The sequence below is a fragment of the Oryctolagus cuniculus genome, chromosome 2 (assembly GCF_964237555.1).
Source record: "Oryctolagus cuniculus chromosome 2, mOryCun1.1, whole genome shotgun sequence".
NCBI lineage: Eukaryota > Metazoa > Chordata > Mammalia > Lagomorpha > Leporidae > Oryctolagus > Oryctolagus cuniculus.
Genome location: NC_091433.1, coordinates 55,782,702 through 55,802,742, shown reverse-complemented (window position 1 = coordinate 55,802,742; position 20,041 = coordinate 55,782,702). Strand labels below are relative to the sequence as shown.

The 20,041-nt window shown below is 41.4% G+C and overlaps 1 protein-coding gene and 1 long non-coding RNA gene across 3 annotated transcripts in view; one reads left to right on the top strand and one right to left on the bottom strand.

Annotated features, from left to right (window-relative positions):
* Nucleotides 1-20,041, bottom strand: part of SAP30 (Sin3A associated protein 30) — a 124,168-nt gene that overhangs the window by 72,822 nt on the left and 31,305 nt on the right. The gene's annotated exons all lie outside the window — the stretch shown is intronic.
* SCRG1 (stimulator of chondrogenesis 1) overlaps nucleotides 1-20,041 on the top strand; it is a 35,808-nt gene that overhangs the window by 1,563 nt on the left and 14,204 nt on the right. The gene's annotated exons all lie outside the window — the stretch shown is intronic.

The window sequence follows — 20,041 nt, the reverse complement described above, 5'->3', positions numbered from 1 at the left end:
ATGGGATAATTTTTCAGTGAAAGTCTCCACTTAACTACAGCCATTCAAAAGCTTGTTCATGCCAAATACCCTCACAGAATCAAAATTTGCAATTTATCACCAAATAATGGTGCTAATGATTTATTTCTTAATTGGAAATAACATAATTCTGTATCCTTTGCATTGATTTTCCTTTTAAAAATACATTACTATTGGGATATAAATGGTACTACACAACGGGAGTAACATTGTTAATTACATCAAATTGAACTTGTAAAATCTAGGGATAACTACTAAGGTTTTCCTAGTTATTCCTTCAAATCTTCAGTTTTAACTTTGCTTACTTTTGTAATTTGGATGAATCCCAGCAAGAATTTTAAGAGCATGTACTTCAACAGAAAGAGGAAAAAAAAATAGAGTAATTTGTCTCAAATGGGCCAAAGTCATCTCACTCTTGTTGGCACTTGAAAATATATGGTTTTGATGGCTTGCCAAGGATTAAGACTGGTGTCTTTTAATGAAAAACAACCAATGTATGCCAACAGCACGTTGGCTCAAACATTTTTCCACTTACTAAATAATAGGTAAGGTTGTGTATCTGCATTTTAGCAAAGGAAGAAGAGAAGGCTTCAGTTAAAACGTATAATTTATAAAGTGTTAAAAAAAAAATCTACCGGTAAATGCTTGCCAGGTGTGGAACTTTCCATCATAGTATGTGATGAAGACCAAGGCAGAAACCCTGTTTTGTGCTGTGGAATGGACACAGTCAGAAGAGTGCAAGGTATGGCAACATACCTAATTACTTCTCCAGCAATTTATTTGTTTACTACTTCAGGGAATGTTTTATGAATACTTATCCTGGGCCCAGCATTGAAGTACGTGCTCTGAGAGATACAGAAGAATTAGAAATTATAATTCTTGCTCTCATGATACTGGCATCTTCTCTTCTGATTCTTTAAATAATGGATTTCCCCAGATCTCAGTCCTTTGACTTATCACTTCTTGGTCTACACTTACATTTCTCCAACACTCATAGCTATAAAGCCTATCAATAAATACCTTTTTTTTTTTTTTTTTTTTTGGACAGGCAAAGTTAGACAGTGAGAGAGAGAAAGACAGAGTCAAAGGTCTTCCTTCTGTTGGTTCACCCCCAAAATGGCCGCTACAGCCAGCTCGCTGCACCAATCCGAAGCCAGGAGCCAGGTGCTTCCTCCTGGTCTCCCATGTGGGTGCAGGGCCCAATGACCTGGGCCGTCCTCCACTGCCTTCCCAGGCCACAGCAGAGAGCTGGACTGGAATAGGAGCAACCAGGACAGAATCTGGCACCCCTACCAGGACTAGAACCCGGGATGCCGGCACCGCAGGCGGAGGATTAGCCTAGTGAGCTGCAGCGCCAGCAATAAATATCTTAATTACTTACAAATTTGATTTTTCAACCTTGAACTTCAGATTCATATTCAACTGCCTACTTAATGTCTTATTCAAAAATGTAATAGGCATCTCAAACTCAAATCAAAAACTTAGGTCAAAAACTTGCTCTTGAATTTCCCCCAAATTGGCTCCTTCCAGTTCTTCCTCCATCTAATAAATTACAGTACCACTCAGGCCAAAAATCTAAGAGTCATTCTTGATGCTTTCCCTCTTGCCTCATGATTTCCTTCAATTCCTACCAAAAGCCTCTTCTATTTCAATTTTTCCCCAGCACTATACATCTTCTCATATATAAGTTTGAGGTTTGTCCTTAGTGGATGCTTTGGTCAGAAATTAACATAAAAGGAAGGAATAAGAACAATAAGGCGGCCGTCGCCGCGGCTCACTAGGCTAATCCTCCGCCTCGCGGCGCCGGCACACCGGGTTCTAGTCCTGGTCGGGGCGCCGGATTCTGTCCTGGGTGCCCCTCTTCCAGGCCAGCTCTCTGCTGTGGCCCAGGAGTGCAGTGGAGGATGGCCCAAGTCCTTGGGCCCTGCACCTGCATGGAGACCAGGAGAAGCACCTGGCTCCTGGCTTCGGATCAGCGCAATGCGCTGGCCGCAGCGTGCTGGCGGTGGCGGCCATTGGAGGGTGAACCAATGGCAAAGGAAGACCTTTCTCTCTGTCTCTCTCTCTCTCACTGTCCATTCTGCCTGTCAAAAAAAAAAAAAAAAAAGAAAGAAAAAAAAGGCAAAGACACATGGGTAGGACTAAAGAGATGATTGGTCTGACTAGGTAGCTCAATAGCAGTAAAGCATAGGAATGGAGAAGAGGAAGGAAGCCCTTAGGATTAGCCCTAAGAAGTTCACTCAGTTGTTTAGATGACATGATACCTCCATAGGCCCTTGCCCAGGATAAATCTGTGTTTTGGGGGAAATCATTCATTCAATTCAACAAATATGGGCCAATTATTGTATTAGCCACAGATGTGTGGTGATGAAGAAAATAGATTGCTCTCATGTTGCTTTCAGTCTAAAGGGAATGACAGACATAAAGTGAGTAAATTCACAAATATGAGGGTATTTCTAAAATTTCATGGAAAAATATAATTAAAAGTATGAATGTATTTTGGTGCAAAATTTTTTCTTAATGTACATGTAAAATACATATTATGAAAAAACTATGGAAGGAATTAAAAAATCTTTGTACGCAAATAAGCTTATCTTTTAATTCTAGTTTTCCATGAATTTTTTGAAGTACCCTTCTGGCACTGTGGAGTGGAGGGTAAAGCTGCCAGCTGTGGTGCCAACATCCCATACGGGCACCAGTTTAAGTCCCAGCTGCTCCATTTCTGATCCAGCTCTCTGCCTGCTAATGCACCTGGAAAAGCAATGGAAGATGATCCAAGTCCTTGGGCCCCTGCACCCATGTGGGAAACCCAGAGGAAGCTCCTGGCTCCTATCTTTGAATTGGCCCAGCTCTGGCTGTTGTGACCATTTGGGGCATGAACCAGCAGATGGAAGGTCTCTCCCACTGTGTCTCCCTGTCTCTCTATAACTCTGTCTTTCAAATAAAAATAAATTTTTAAAAAGTGTTTATTATTTTCATCTACTTGAAAGGAAGAGTGACAGAGTGTGTGAGAGAGTGAGAGACAGAGACAGACAGAGAGAGATCTTCCATCTGCTGGTTTACTCTTCAAATGCTCACAATAGCCAGGGTGGGGCCAGGTGGAAGCCAGGAGCCCAGAGCTCCTTCTGTGTCACCCATGTGGCTGGCAGGGGCCCAAGCACTTGAGTCATCATCTGCTGCCTCCCAAGACGCATTAGCAGGTAACTCAAACAGAAATATTGCAGACAGGACTCAATTGGACCTACAATGGTATGTGGGCATCCCAAGAGGGGTTTAACCTGCTGTGCCACAGTGCCTTCTCCCATCTTTATATAATTTAAATTGTGATAAATATCATTAAGGAAAATAAGAGGGCACTATAAAAGTGTCTCAGTCTTCATTTGAGACTAGAAGAACTTTGAAAGAATAACATTAATTTTTTAAAATTTCTTTATTTATTTGAAAGGCAAAGTTACAGAGAGAAAGGAAGAATCAGAGAAAGAGAGAGAGACCTTCCATCTGCTGGTTCATTCCACAAATGGCTGCAACAGCTGGGGCTGTGCCAGGCTGAAGCCAGATACCAGGAGCTTCTTCAGGGTCTCCCTGATGGATGGCAGGGGCCCAAGCACTTGGACCATCCTCCACCACTTTCCCAGCCATATTAGCAGAGAGCTGGATCAGAAGTGGAGAAGCTAGGACTGGAACAAGTGCCCATATGGGATGCCAGCATTGCAGGTGGCAGCTTAACCAGCTATGCCACAACACCACCCACATTTTTTTTTTTATTTGAGAGACAAAGAGACAGAAAGAGAGAGCACACTCATATCTACTGGCTTACTCCTCAAATACCCACCATAGGTGGGGTTAGATCAGGGCTGGGGCCAGGAGCTGGGAATTCAGTCTGGATCTCCCAAGTGAGTGATAGGAATCCAATTGCTTGAGCCATCATCATCACTGCCTTTCAGGGTCTGAATTGGCGGGAAGCTGGAAACAAGAGCCAGAGCTAGGGCTCAAACCCAGGTCCTCCTGCTGTGGGATGCAGATGTTTTCACCACTAGGCTAAGTACTTGCTCCCTGAAAGAATGACATTTAAACTGAGACCTGAAAATCAAGATGAAATCAGCCACACAGGGGCCGGCACTGTAGCACAGCGGGTTAACGCCCTGGCCTGAAGCACCAGCATCCCATATGGGCACCAGTTCTAGTCCCAGCGGCTCCACTTCCCATCCAGCTCTCTGCTATGGCCTGGGATAGCAGTAGAAGATGGCCCAAGTCCTTGGGCCCCTGCACCCACGTGGGAGACCCAGAGGAAGCTCCTGGCTCCTGGCTTCGGATCGGCGCAGCTCTGGCCGTTGCAGCCATCTGGGGAGTGAAACAGTGGATGGAAGACCTCTCTCTCTGCCTCTACCTCTCTCTGTAACTCTTTCAAATAACTAAAATAAATCTTAAAAAAAAATCACCCACATAAAGGGCAACCCTGGTAAAGGGCAACATATAGAAAGACTGTAATGAAAGAAAAATTTTTGAATGGTAGAAAATATTCTATAACTTTTTATTGTTTAGCAATTTGGAGACCCAATAGCTTCTAACCCTTTCCATGAGATGGTAGGAATCATAGTTCCTAAGGAACCATATGGAACCATAGTTCAATCTGGGAAAAGGAGTAGAAGAATAAAGAAACAGAGCTCTGAGAATTTAACTTGAGTATTAAAATTACCAGAGTAGAACACAGCTCATTTTTAGGATCTACATATTCCTCCCAAAATAGTTACATACAGTAAGGGGGTTATACAAAGCTTTGTTTCTGCCCAAGATGAAGTAATAGGAATCAGATTTATTTACCCCCTGGAAGCAATAAAAACAAACCATGCAGAATATATGAAATAACATTTGTTAAGACACTGAATTTCAAGTATGGAAAAACATTTATCCTTGAGTGAAGGGACACAAAAGAGGACTATGGACTTGAAAGAGTTTCCAGGCTGCAATGTCAGGAGAGCCCAGAGAGTCTGGCAGACTTCCTGAGCTGAGGAAATGGAGCTGGAAGACAGGGAGACCAAAAAACTAAAGTGCATGAAACAGTACCAGAGAGAGATGCACGGAGAGGGAGCTCCAGTCGTCAGCAGAGGGCGCTCACTCAAGTACACAGCAGAAAACTGATCAATGTGTGCAAATGAGGAAACTATATAAGGTCAGGGGGAAAAAAAATCCCAAAAGGATTAGAGAACAGAGTATCTGGCACACACACAAAGATAAAATAGTCACAGAACCAGACTGAAAATAAATTGCATAATTTTCATGGCATTGTTTAGAATAATCAAGAAAGTCTGGCCTTAGTGGAGAATAATAATTAGCTCGAGAGTTGAGCACTGCTCTTGAATCACCTAACAAATCATAAAAGCAAAGCCTGAAAGTATCAAACTATTCCCAAGTAATTTAGTTGCATCCTAGAATAAAGCACAAGAATATTTATAAGAATACACAAATATTCAGTATTCAATAAGATAAAATTGTCAATGTCTGAGATCTAATCAAAGATTAACAACCACACAAAAGTAGGAAATTATAATTAATAATTAGAATAATAAATGAATTAAAACCAACTCAGAACTGATATAAATATTAGAATTAGTAGGCAAGACATCAAAACATATATATCAAAGAAGAAAAAGTTGTCAATCTATCATTCTACAACTAGCAAATATATCTTTCAAAAATAAAGGCATTCTCAGAAATACAAAAGCTGGAAGAATGTTTTACCAGTAAACCTGCACTACAAGAATATTAACGGATGAGCTTCAGGCATAGGGAAATGTTAACACATGGAACTATGGATCTACACAGAGAAGTGAAAAGCACTGAAATGGAAACCACATGGGTGTTTGTATAAATATATATATTTATATATATATATAAATTATATATATAATTATATAATAAAATATATATTCTATATATATATAAAATCTGTGTGTGTATGTATACACACAAGATTTTTTTCTCATTTTTTTAAAAGTTATTTACTTGAAAGGCACAGTTACAGGGTGGAGGGGGTGAGAGATAGAGAAGAGGAGAAAGAGATATCTTTCTTCCACTGGTTCACTCCCCAAATAGCCCTAATGACCAGAGCTGGGCCAGGCTCAAGTCAGGAGCATGGAACTCCGTTTTGGTCACCCACAAGGGTACCAGGAGCCCAAACACTTGGCTCATCTTCTGCTGTTTTCACAGGCACATTACTAGTGAGCTGGATTGGAAGTGGAACAGCTGGGGCTTGAACCAGTGCTCATACAGGATGCTGGCATTCCAGGTGATGACTTAATCTGCTGCACCACAGTGTCAGCCCCTTTCTCATTCTTTACATTCCTAAAATACAATTGGTTAAACAAACAAAAGTCCAATATGTTATGTGCTTTATAACACATATATCTAAGTAAAAAAATAGTTAAAATAACATAAAGGTTGAAAGGAGGGAAAATGAAGCACATTATTGTGAAACTGTTATACTATATACAAAATGAGGGAAACACTGCAAAGTTAAAGATGTATACTATAAACTTCAAGGCAACTACTAAAATAATGAATGGGGAATAGGTATTTGGCCTAGTGGTTAAGATATACACCTCCCACATTAGAGTGCCTGCATTTGACTACCAGCTCCAGATTCTGACTCTAGCTTCCTGCTAATGCAGATTCTGGGAGGCAGTAATGATGACTCAAGTAATTGGATTCATGCCACCCATATGGGAGACCTGGATTGTGTTCCTGGCTCCTGGCACCAGACCTGGCCTAGCCTCAGCCTTCTAGGTATTTATTTTTTTTTTCATCTTTTTTTAAGATTTATTAATTTATTTGAAAGTTAGAGCTACACAGAGAGAAGGAGAGGCAGAAAGAGAGAGAGACAGAGAGAGAGAGAGAGGTCTTCCACCCGATGGGTCACTCCCCAACTGGCCGCAATGGCCTGAGCTGCGCCAACCCAAAGCCAGAAGCCAGGAGCTTCTTCTGGGTCACTCACATGGGTGCAGGGGCCCAAGGACTTGGGCCATCTTCTACTGCTTTCCCAGGCCATAGCAGAGAGCTGGATGGGAAGTGGAGCAACCGGGACTAGAACTGGCGCCCATATGGGATGCCTGTGTTTCAGGCTAGGGCGTTAGCCCACTGTGCCACAGTGCTGGCCCCAGCCTTCTAGGTATTTATAACCCTTGTCTATACTCCTGAGCGACAGTGGTTTTTCTACTTACTACTTGTTGAATTGTTTATTTAGTGAAGGATCAAGCTGTGATTATATAGTAAATTGAAAGTATGTCATTAAAAAAATTAAAAGAAAAATAAGAAAAGGAGGAGGGAGGTTGGTAGCAAGAAAGGGAGGAAGTGTAGGATGGGAAGCATCATTATGTTATTAAAACTGTTTATATGAAACACATGAAATTTATTCCCTTCATATAAATAAAAGTTTAAAAATTACAGTGGGGAAAAATTACAGTGGGTGGGATTTCTTTACACCCCCCTTCTCATTCTCAAATAAATAAATACATTTTAAATATAAAAAATGAAGAATCAGCTTATAAGTCATCAAATCAGAAACAATGAAGTCAGAAAAAATTCAATTAATGCAAAAGAGCACAAGAAAAAGGAACAAAGAAAAGATGGACCAAATAGAAATGAGGTTGACAGATGATAGATTTAAACCTAACCATGTCAGCAATCACATTAAATGCAAATGATCTAAACATTTCACTTAAAAGGCAGAGATTGTTGGTTTAGACTAAAAAAAAAAAAAAAACCAAACTATATAGATTGCAAAAAAGAAACACACATGAGTGGTGTCAGCAAAATGACAGAATAAGAAATCCTAAACTCTCCTTTTGCCTGTGATATACTAATTCAATGGCAATGTATGGATCAATTCCCTCTATAAGAAATCCAGAACCCAGTTGAGATGTTCCAGAATCACAATTAAATATAAAACTGGCCACATCAAGACAGGTAGAAAAAGTAGAAACACTTTCTTGTCACAATCTGCAGACACAGTATCATGTGATTAGGAGAGAACCCTCAGCTCCAAGATTTTCCTTGAGAAGTGAAGTACTTCTACCAGACAGCTAGCATCTTAATTTCTATGGGTACTACCCAAGGGACTGGCTTCTCTTTTGCCTGCCTCAAAGTATTGACTAAATTGGCATATACAAGTCACACAGGGGCTACAGGGAAAAAAGCAATGATGGAAGTCATTCACTATAGCTCCTCCCTCAACTTCAGCACAAAGAAAACAGTGGAAAACCAAGACTGCATCTACTCCTTGGGAAAGGAGAGTTGGACCACACATCTAATATCCTAAATTTTCCTAGCTCTACTCATTGGAATGACTTTTGTCTTGATCATCTAGGAGCACTGACAGGGCCTGGTATATGCTAAATCCAAGGCCATGGATAAAAAAGTAGAGGTTTAAATAAGAGGTTAGACCGCAGCTTCTACCCCGGCTCAATAAGGAAAAACTAGTCTCCCCTCTCCAAAAAAAAGCAGCTTCCAGTTTCTCCAAGGAGAGGGAAGAGGTAGACTACACATTCAGCATTCAGCATTCTGCACTTCTATAGAAGATCCCTAAGGGATGGTCTTCTATCTTGCCTGTCTTGGAGTACTGAAGGGACTTGGGAACACTTTACACACCTGGGAATTGCTAGGAACATACATAGAGGTTTGGGCTAGAATGAAGATTGAGAGGCCTATAGAAGCTCTGGCCAGGTTGGTAGATAAAAATCATCTGCATGAAGTCAATCCAAAAAGATTCAGAAAGGTAGCCATTTATTCCTGATATGCAGATACTGATACAAAATCTCAAAGTAAGTGAAGAAACAGGGTAACACAATCCAAACAAGGGCCAAAATAAAACTCCAGAAATCAAGCATAATAGAATGGGAATATATGAATCACCTGGCAGTTAATGAAAATGATAAAGATTCTTAATGAGCTAAGGAGAACAATGCATAAACAAAGCCAGAATTTCACAAGAGACACAGAAAATTTTACAGAAAGAAATATTGGAGCTGAAGAATATAATCACTGAGTTGACAAATTCAATATAAAAATGCAACAGCTGTCTTTGAGACTATAAACTTAAGTTTGCTTGAAATGATCTATTCAAAGAAACACAAAGAAAAAAGAATGAAAAATATAAAACTAGATTAAAAATGAAGAATGTCAAAAAAGAATGAAAAATGTAAAAATATGGGAAAACCAACAAGGGAATCAATATATACATTGAGGAAGGAGAAAGGACCAGAATGCTTATTCTAAGAAACAATGAGTGAAAATTTCCCAAATCTGGGAAAGGAAACATATCCAGAAGTCAAAAAGACCACAAATAAAAGTAACCCAACAAAATCCACATGAAACACATAATCATCAAATTATCAAAAGACAATGACAGGGACCAGCTCTGTGGTGTAGCAGGTAAAGCCTCTGCCTGCAGTGTTGGCATCCCATATGGGCGCCAGTTCAAGTGCCAGCTGCTCCACTTCCAATCCAGCTCTCTGCTATGGCCTGGGAAAGCAGTAGAAGATGGCCCAAGTCCTTGGGCTCCTGCACCCGTATGAGAGACCCAGAAGAAGCTCTTGACTCCTGGCTTCAGATCAGTGCATCTCTGACTGTTGCAGCCATCTGGGGAGTGGAACAGCAGATGGATGACCTCTCTTTCTCTCTCTGCCTCAACCTCTCTTTAACTCTGCCTTTCAAATAAATAAATAAATCTTTAAAAAAAAAAAAAAAAAAAAAACCGGGGCCAGTGCTGTGGCGCAGTGGGTTAATGCCCTGGCCTGAGTTGCCGGCATCCCATGTGGGCGCCAGTTCAAGATCCGGCTAATCCACTTCCGATCCAGCTTTCTGCTGTGGCCTGGAAAGCAGTGGAGGATGGCCCAAGGCCATCCTTGGGCCCCTGTACCTGTGTGGGAGACCTGGAACAAGCTCCTGGCTCCTGGCTTCAGATCGGCACAGCTCTGGCCGTTGCGGCCAGTTGGGGAGTAAACCATCAGATGGAAGACCCCTCTCTCTCTCTCTCTCTGCCTCTCAACTCTCTGTGTAATTCTTTAAAATAAATAAATAAATCTTTGAAAAAGAAAAAAGACAATGACAAGATAGACCTTGTGGTGCAGTAGGTTAAGCTGCTGCTTGGGATGCCTGCCCCTCATATCAGAGTGCCTATGATTGAGTCCCAGATACTTTGCTTCTGATTCAGCTTCTTGTTAATGTACCTTGGAGGCAGCAGATGCTGGCCCAAGTGCTTGAGTTCCTGCCTCTCACATGGGAGACCCACATGGAGTTCCGGGCTCCTGGCTTTAGCCAGGCCCAGCCTTGACTGTTATAGGCATTTAGTGAATGAACCAGGAAATGGAAGATCTCTCTTTATTGCTCCACTCTCTTTGTTCTTCTGCCTTTCAAATAAATAAATTTTAAAAGAAAAGATCATCACAAAGAATTGTGAAAACAGTAAGATAAGACAGCTTATCACACACAAGGGACCCTCTAAAAGATTATCAGTTGATTTTTTTTTTCAGCAAAAACCTTGAAGGGTCAATGAGATTATATTTTTTTATCTTTTTGTAATTTTGTGATTTATTTTTTTGATAGGCAGAGTTAGACAGTGAGAGAGAGAGAGAGAGAGAAAGGTCTTCCTTTTTCCATTGGTTCACCCCCCAAGTGGCCGCTACAGCCAGTGCATTGCGGCCGGTGTGCTGCGCTGACCCAAAGCCAGGAGCCAGGTGCTTCCTCCTGGTCTCCCAAGTGGGTGCAGGGCCCAAGGACTTGGGCCATCCTCCACTGCCCTCCTGGGCCACAGCAGAGAGCTGGACTGGAAGAGGAGCAACCGGGACAGAATCCGGTGCCCCGACTGGGACTAGAACCCGGGGTGCCAGCGCCGCAGGTGGAGGATTAGCCTAGTGAGCTGTGGCACCGGCAATGAGATTATATATTAAAGTACTGAAAGAAAAAAAAAACCTGCCACCCAAGAGCAAAACTATCCCTCAAAAATGAAGGCAAGATAAAGACTTCCCTAGATAGAAAAAAAGGCCAACATAGTTCAGCACCACTAGACTTGCCACATAAGAAATACTAACAAAGGCCAGCGCCACAGCTCACTTGGCTAATCCTCCACCTGTGGCACCGGTATCCCGGGTTCTAGTCCCAGTCGGGGTGCCAGATTCTGTCCTGGTTGCTCCTCTTCCAGTCCAGCTCTCTGCTGTGGCCCAGGAAGGCAGTGGAGGATGGCCCAAGTGCTTGGGCCCTGCACCCGCATGGGAGACCAGGAGGAAGCACCTGGCTCCTGGCTCCTGGCTTCAGGCTGGCGCACAGCTGTAGCGGCCATTTGGGGGGTGAACCAGTGAAAGGAAGACCTTTCTCTCTGCCTCTCTCTCATTGTCTAACTCTGCCTGTCAAAAAAAAAAAAAAAAAAAGAAAGAAATACTAAAGGGAATTCTTCAAGTTGAAATTAAAACAAATAGCTTTATTAAATTAATAATAAATATCAAAGAAATACTAAAGGGAATTTTTCAAGTTGAAATTAATGCAAATAGCAAAATAATAGTAGAAGAAAGTATGAAATTTTTTTTGACAGGCAGAGTTAGACAGTGAGAGAGAGAGACAAAGGTCTTCCTTTTCCACTGGTTCACCCCCCAAATGGCCGCTATGGCTGGCGCACTGCGCTAATCTGAAGCCAGAAGCCAGGTGCTTCCTCCTGGTCTCCCATGCAGGTGCAGGGCCCAAGGACTTGGGCCATCCTCCATTGCACTCCTGGGCCACAGCAGAGAGCTGGACCGGAAGAGAAGCAACCGGGACAGAATCTGGCGCCCCAACCGGGACTAGAACCCAGGGTGCCGGCACCGCAGGCAGAGGATTAGCAAAGTGAGTCATGGCACCAGCCAGAAAGTATGAATTTTATTGATATAGTTAAATGTTAGGCAAATACAGAACACCATGGTAGTTATGGGTAAATCCCTTTTAATTCCAGTATAAAAGTAAAGCACAAGTATTAAAATATACCTAAAAAGAGCTTATGGATACACAATATAAATGTGAAAATTATTAATTGTAAGTGTGGTAGTAGGGGAAAATTAAAAATGTAGAGGTTTTTTAAAAGATTGATTTACTTATTTGAAAGGCAGAGTTACAGAGAGAGAGAGAGAGAGAGAGAGATCTTCTATTTGCTGGTTCACTCCCCATATGGCCACAATGACCAGGGCTGGGCCAGGCCCAAACCAGGAGCCAGGAGCTTCATTGTGGTCTCCCACGTGGGTGCAGTGGCCCAAGGAGTTGGGCCACATTCTACTTCTTTCCCAAGCCATAGCAGAGAGCTGGGTTGGAAGTGGAGCAGGTGGGACTTGAACCAGAGCCCACATGGGCCGCCAGCTCTGCGGGCCATGGCTTACCCTGCTGGCCACAATGCTGGCCCCAAATGTAAAGTGTTGGATGTCAATGATTACCTTAAAATAGACTTATAATGATAAACTTTTAATAGAATATCATCTATAAATGTTTTTAATTTCTTACTTATTTTCATTTTATTTGAAAGGCAGAGAGAGGAAGAGGAAGAGGAAGAGACAGAGATTATCTTTCACCCATTGGCTTACTCCCCAAATGCCTGCAATGGCTGGGGCTAGGCTAGGCTGAAACCAGGAGCCAAGAACTCAACCCAGTTCTCCTACATGGGTGACAAAGAACCAAGTACTTTAAGCCATCACCTGCTGCCTCCCAAGGTGGCATTAACAGGAAGTTGGAAGTGGGCACGGAGCCAGGACTCAAACCCAGGCATTCCAATATAGAATGAGGGCATCCCAAGTGGTGTCTTAACAGCTGTGCCAAATGGCCACCCCTAGAAAATATTTTAGGTAAACCCCATAGTAACTATTAAGAAACTGCATACACAGCCTACATAAAAGAAAAAAAAGAAATCAATGCTATCAATGCAAAAGATAAAAGATCCCAAAGACAACAAGAGAAGAAATAAAGTACAAAAGAATTGTGAGGCAAATAGGAAACAATTAACAAATACAATTGTAAATCCCCTCTGTTAATAATTACTTTAAAGTAAGCGGATTTAAACTTTCATCCACTTATGAAAAAACATAGTGTGGCTGAATGAAAAAAAACTTAACATTTCATTAACTGATGTATACAAGAGACTTACTTTACATTAAATGAATGACACATATAGGCTGAAAATAAATGAATGAAAAAATAATTCTATGCAAATAGTAACCAAAAGAGAGTATATTTGGCTACACTTTTGAGAAAATAAAGTATGAGTATAAAACTGTTCAAGAGACAAAGAAGTGACTAAAATGGCAACCTACCAGGAAAAAAACAATTTTAAATATATAGGCACCCACCATAAGAGCATCTAACAATATAAAGCAAATTATTAACAAAACTGAAAGAAAAAATAAAAGCAATACATGACAGTAGGAAACTTCAATACCCCATTTTCAGTAATGCATAGAACAACCAGAGAGATAGTCAACAGTGGACTGAAACAATGCCACAGATCACATAATAGACACACGCAGAACATTCAATCCAGCAGCAGAAAAATGTACATTCTCAAGCACACAAAGAACATTTTCCAGGACAGATCATCAAATACTGAGTTACAAAACAAATTAAGAGATTGAAATTAAACCAAGGTTTTTTTTTTTTTTTTTTCAACCACAATAGAAAAAGATGGAAGTCAAAAGCAAAATGGAAACTGGTAAAGTCACAAAAATAACCAATAGCTGAAAGAAGTAATCAAAAAAGGAAAACATATCTTCAGATAAACAAATCAATGGCATGCAGTAAAAGCAAAGAGAGAGAAGTTTAGAGCAAAAATCTGCCTACATTATAAAGGAGAAAGTTCTGGAACAATCAAAGTTTATACCTCAAGGAACTAGAAAAAGAACAAACTAATTACAAAATTAGTAGAAGGAAGAAAATGATAAACATGTAGAATAAATAAACAAAATGGAGGCTAGAAAAACAATAGAAAAAAATCAATAAAAGCCTAAGTTGGTTTTTTTGAAAAGGTAAATAAAATAGACAAAACTTTATCCAGGTGGCTGCAAAGTCCATTCTTAGTACATGGTTTTCCCCATCAGCCAGCTGTGCTAGTTGCCATCCATGGAGGGCATCCCCCAGGCCTTTTCCTGTGGCACTGAGCCGAATGGCTGAGGGTGGTCCAGTTGATCCAGCCTGAAGAGAAGGAACGCATTGGGAAATTCATCCTTGCCCGGGATGTTGAGGCAGCCATGGCTGGTCATCTGATGATAAGGAAATTAGTTGCAGAGAAGTTGAATATCCCTTGGAATAACATTTGTTTGCAAAAAAATTGCAAAAGGAAAACCAGTTCTTGCAAAGGACTCATTGAATCCTTACACCAGTTTCAACTTTAACATCTCTCATCAAGGGGACTTTATGGTGCTTGCTGCCGAACCTGAACTGCAAGTTGGAGTTGCTAATAAGGAAGACTAGTTTTCCAGGTCGTGGTTCAATTCCAGAATTCTTTCGTATTATGAAAAGGAAGTTTAAAACAAAGAATGGAGCCGGCGCCGTGGCTCAATAGGCTAATCCTCCACCTTGCGGCGCCGGCACACCGGGTTCTAGTCCCGGTTGGGGCGCCGGATTCTGTCCCGGTTGCCCCTCTTCCAGGCCAGCTCTCTGCTATGGCCAGGGAGTGCAGTGGAGGATGGCCCAGGTGCTTGGGCCCTGCACCCCAGGGGAGACCAGGAAAAGCACCTGGCTCCTGGCTCCTGCCAGGATCAGCGCGGTGCGCCGGCTGCAGCGGCGGCCATTGGAGGGTGAACCAGCGGCAAAGGAAGACCTTTCTCTCTCTGTCTCTCTCTCACTGTCCACTCTGCCTGTCAAAAAAAAAAAAAAAAAAAAAAGAACAAAGAATGGGAAACCATCAGAAGCTTTTAGTATGAATGAACTCAGCTGGATATGTTTTATAGAAATTGGGCATTGAAAGAAAGCTACATAAAAGCTATTGGTGTCGGACTAAGATTTGAATTACAATGGCTTGAATTTGAAATTTCTCCATTAAACTTGGATAAGGCCAAGTTTATAAACACATTTGTACCTGGATGGTGAGGAAGAAAAAGAATGGGCATTAGAGGAAAGTAAAACAGATGAGCACCATTTTGTTGCTGTAGCTCTTAGGAAATCCAATGGATCTAGACAAAAAGATGTTCCATCTCAAGATGATTCTAAACCAACCCAAAGGCAATTTACTATTCTCACCCTGAATGATTTAATATCATCTGCTGTCCCCATGACACCTGAAGATCCTTCATTTTGGAATTGTTTTTGTTTTTGTTTTATTTTTTGACAGGCAAAGTGGACAGTAAGAGAGAGAGAGACAGAGAGAAAGGTCTTCCTTTTGCCGTTGGTTCACCCTCCAATGGCCGCCGCCGCCAGCACGCTGCAGCCCGCGCATTGCGCTGATCCGAAGCCAGGAGCCAGGTGCTTCTCCTGGTCTCCATGCAGGTGCAGGGCCCAAGGACTTGGGCCATCCTCCACTGCACTCCCTGGCCATAGCAGAGAGCTGGCCTGGAAGAGGGGCAACTGGGACAGAATCCAGTGCCCCGACCGGGACTAGAACCTGGTGTGCCGGCGCCACAGGCAGAGGATTAGCCTATTGGGCCGCGGCGCCAGCCGGAATTGGTTTTATTTCACAGCAGAAATTCCAGCACGAAATGTTACAAAGTCATGATATGATTTCCTAACAAAGGGAAACCAAAAATATAATTTCCATATTTGTGGGGAGCAACTGGGAGCAACTCGGACTAGACTGTTACTGGAATTAAGACTTATTCTATGCATCTACTCTCCCACAATATGGCGCTGGGAGAGGAGGAAACAGCTTCTACCCAGCTGCCTCCAGTTCAACCAATAAACTGTAGGACCTGCTCCTGATTGGAGGAGAGCAGCGTACTCGGCATGTGGGTAGCAGAGTTGGGATTGGTGGAAGAGGACTATAAAGGAGGAGAGAGACAACATGCACCAGGAACATCTATCTGAAGGAACACCTGTGCAGCCCCTGAGAGAACCGGCCGGCAGTGTGCCGCTCCCCCGCGGAAGTGGGGAAAGTGGCTAGGGGGAACCGCCCTTCCACGGAGGTGGAAGGGTCGGTAGCCAACCCGGGAAGAACCAGCAGCAAACCCGGGGAGGGCCGAGCAGACAAAAGAACAGCGCAGGGTCCTGTGTCGTTCCTCCACGAAGAGGGGGAGCGACATAATGGTGCCGTGACTCAGATATGAAGCCTAGGCAGGGTTTAGTGTCGTTCCTCCACGAAGAGGGGGAGCGACACATATTCACAGAAAAATAGATGCCTGGGGTTGCAAATTTTATTGCAGAAAATGGTCTTTAGGAAAACTGAAGATTTTTTTCTCTTAAAAAGCAAACTTCAGTTATAATAGCTCACTAAAATATGTATTTATCTCTTTTCCAAAATTAGATTGACTTTCTCAAAATAAAATATAAAAGTGATACGTGCTCATTATAGAAAAAATAGAAAATGCAAATTTACAAAAAGGAAACATTTAAATTCTATCATTTACAGATAACTATTCTTCCACTTTGAGTATCTTTCAGACCTTTTAATTTGCAAATGAATCTATATTAACTTTTTCTTTTAAATATTTATTTATTTATTTGAAAGTCAGAGTTACACAGAGAGAGGAGAAGCAGAGAGAGGTCTTCCATCTGCTGGTTCACCCCCCAATTGGCCACAATGGCTGGATCTGCGCCTCTCTGAAGCCAGGAGCCAGGAGCTTCGTCCAGGTTTTCCACGTGGGTGCAGGAGCCCAAGGACTTGGGCCATCTTTCACTGCTTTCCCAGGTTAAAGCAGAGCTGAATTGGAAGTGGAGCAGCCAGGACTCAAACCTGCGCTCATATGGGATGCAGCACTACAGGTGGTGACTTTACCTGCTATGCCACAGTGCCGGCCTCCATATTAACTTTAAAAAAATTTTTTTTTAAATGAGAACATGCTAGTTTATACTTTTTTTTTTTGGAAGGTTATATTTATTTATTTGAAAGGTAGAGTTACAGACAGAGAAGGAGTGGGAGAGAGAGGTCTTCCATCTGCTGGTTCACTTCCAAATTTGCCACAATGGCAGGAGCTGCGCCGATCCAAAGCCAGGAGCCTGGAGCTTCTTTCAGGTCTCCCATGCAGGTGTAGGGGCCCAAGTGCTTGAGCCATCTTCTACTGCTTTCCCAAGCCACAGCAGATAGCTGGATTGGAAGAGGAGCAGAAGGGACTAGAACCAGCGCCGCAGGCAGAGGATTAACCTACTGTGCCACAGTGCCGGTCCCATGCTGATTTATACTTTAGTTTTCACTGCACAAAATTGTTCATTAGTTTACCTTTGTGATATGACTTATAGTGGTTCTAAAGTATTCACCTCTATAACTGATGTCAGTTTTGGTGCTTTTGATCAGAGGTAACAAAAGTACTAGCATTATTATTTCATGTAACACACACAATTCAAAGAATTGTCATTAAGGACGTGGGGTTTTTTGTTTGTTTGGTATTTTGTTTTGTTTTTTTTTTGACTTGGCCAGTTTACTGGTTTTTACCTTGGTTTCATTCCCCTTCCAATCACAAGAGTTGCCATTTAATTTCCCGGTTTACATTTTCATAAATCTGCATCTACAAGTCAGGACATGCCATTTTTCCCCATTTGTTTATCATATAGGAAGACTTCTTCAAAAGCCCCTAGAAGACTTCACTAGTTTCCACTGATTCACATCAAGTCACAAAGAAAGCCAGTGTTTAACATTTTAGACTCTTCAAAGTAGACTGTTGGAAATGAAGAAGCTATGGCAGGTTTGGCAGACATGGCAAAGCCCACTGTCTGCCATAACAAAGATGAGGTGCCACAGTGTACTCACTTTCCTCTGGGTTAGATATTTGATTGCTGTGGTTTATTAAAAAAAAAAAAAATAGAAAAAGAAAAAAAAGCCAGCGATATGGTGTAGCGGGTAAAGCTGCCACCTCCAGTGCTGGCATCTCAAATGGGCACTGGTTTGAGTCCCGGCTGCTCTACATCTGAACTAGCTCTCTGCTATGGCCTGGGAAAGCAGTTGAAGATGGCCCAACTCCTTGGGCCTCTGCACCCGTGTTGGGAGACCAGGAAGAAGCTCCTGGCTCCTGGCTTTGGATCCAGATCAGCCCAGCTTCAGCCGTTGCAGGCAATTGGGAAATGAACCAGCGGATGGAAGACCACTCGCTCGCCCTCCCTCCCTCCCTCCCCCCCCCTCTCTCTGCCTCTTCTCTCTCTGTGTAACTCTTTCAAAAAATAAATAATAAATATTTTTAAAAATAAAATAAAATAAAAACTTTATTTAGACTAACCAAAGAGAAAGGACTAAAATAAAATCAGAAATGATAGGGGAGATAATACAACCAAGATCACAAAAATGAAGAGGATCATAAGATGCTCCTGTGGACAATTATGTCAACAAACTAGATAAACTAAAAGAAACTGACAAATTCCTGGGAGAATGCAACTTACCAAGACTGAATCATGAAGAAGTAGAAAGCCTGAACAGACTTATTACTGGAAAGGAGACTGAGTCAGTAATTTAAAACTTCCCAAAAAAGAACAACTCAGGACCAGATGGATTCACTGGTGATTTTACCAAACATTTAAAGAATGAGTGTCAATATTTCTTAAGCTTTCAAAAGATTGAAGACTAGGAAATGCTTCCAAAATCATTCTGTGGGGGCAAACATCTCCCTGATACCAAAGCCAGAAGATACTATAAGAAAAGAAAGCTATAGGCCAATATCTCTAATGAACATCAGTGCAAAAATACTCAGTAAAATATTAGCAAACTAAATTGAACAGCACATTAAAAGGAATACGCACCATGTCAAATGGGATTCATCTCTGAAATGGAAGGATATTTCAACTTACACGAATCAGTTAACATAACACACATGAGTACGATGAAGGATAGAATCACATGACCATCTCAATAGACGCAGAAAAGGTATTTGACAAAATTCAACACCTTTTATGCCAAAACTCTAACCAACTAGGTAGTGAAAAACTTTACCTCAACATCATAAAGGCTATGTATGACAGTTCCACAGTTAACATTATACTCCATGGTGAAAAATGGAAAGCTCTTCCATCAAATGGAGATAAAGGAAAAGATGTCCACCCTGGCCATTTCGGTTCAAAACAGTACAGGAAATCCTAGCCAGAGCAGTTGGGCAAAAATCACAAAACAGCAGCATTCAAATTGGAAAGGAAGAAGCAAAACTGCCTTTGTTTACAGGTAACATAACCTTATACATAAAAAATGCTAAAGATTGCTTCTGCCCAGCTTCTCCTTCTATCTCCCACACACAAACAACAACTAATGAATGAATTCAGGAAAGCTGCAGGATACAAGCTGTGTTTCTATCTACTAACAACAAACTATTTGAAAAGGAAATTAGGAAAACAATCCCATTTACAATAACATCAAAGAGAATAAAATACTTAAGAATAAACTAAGGAAGTCTAAGATTTATAGACAAAAAATACAAAACATTAATGAAAGATTAATGAGGGAACAAACAGAGTGAGTCTAAGTTCTAAATTAAGACTTAGTATTGTCAAAATGTTCATGCTCATACTACCCAAGTTGACTGAATATTCAATGCACTCTCTAATCAAATTCTAATGGCTGTTTTTAACAGAAATAGAATAAAACAATTGTAAAATTCATATAAAACAAAAAAAACTACAATGCTTATGGCATCATACTTCCTGATTTTTAAATATTACAAAGCTATAGTAATTAAAATGGTTTCATATTAGCATAAAAACAGCACCTAAACAAATGCAACAGTACAGGGAGCCCAGAAACAGATTCACACATGTGAGGACTTCAAAAGTTGGTGAAAAATAGAATTAAAAGATGTTTATTTTATGAAAAAATTGAAATTCACGCATATGAAAGATCTTCAGAAAGTTCCTGGAAAATGCATATTATGGGAAAAACTACATATGGATTTCGAACTTTTTT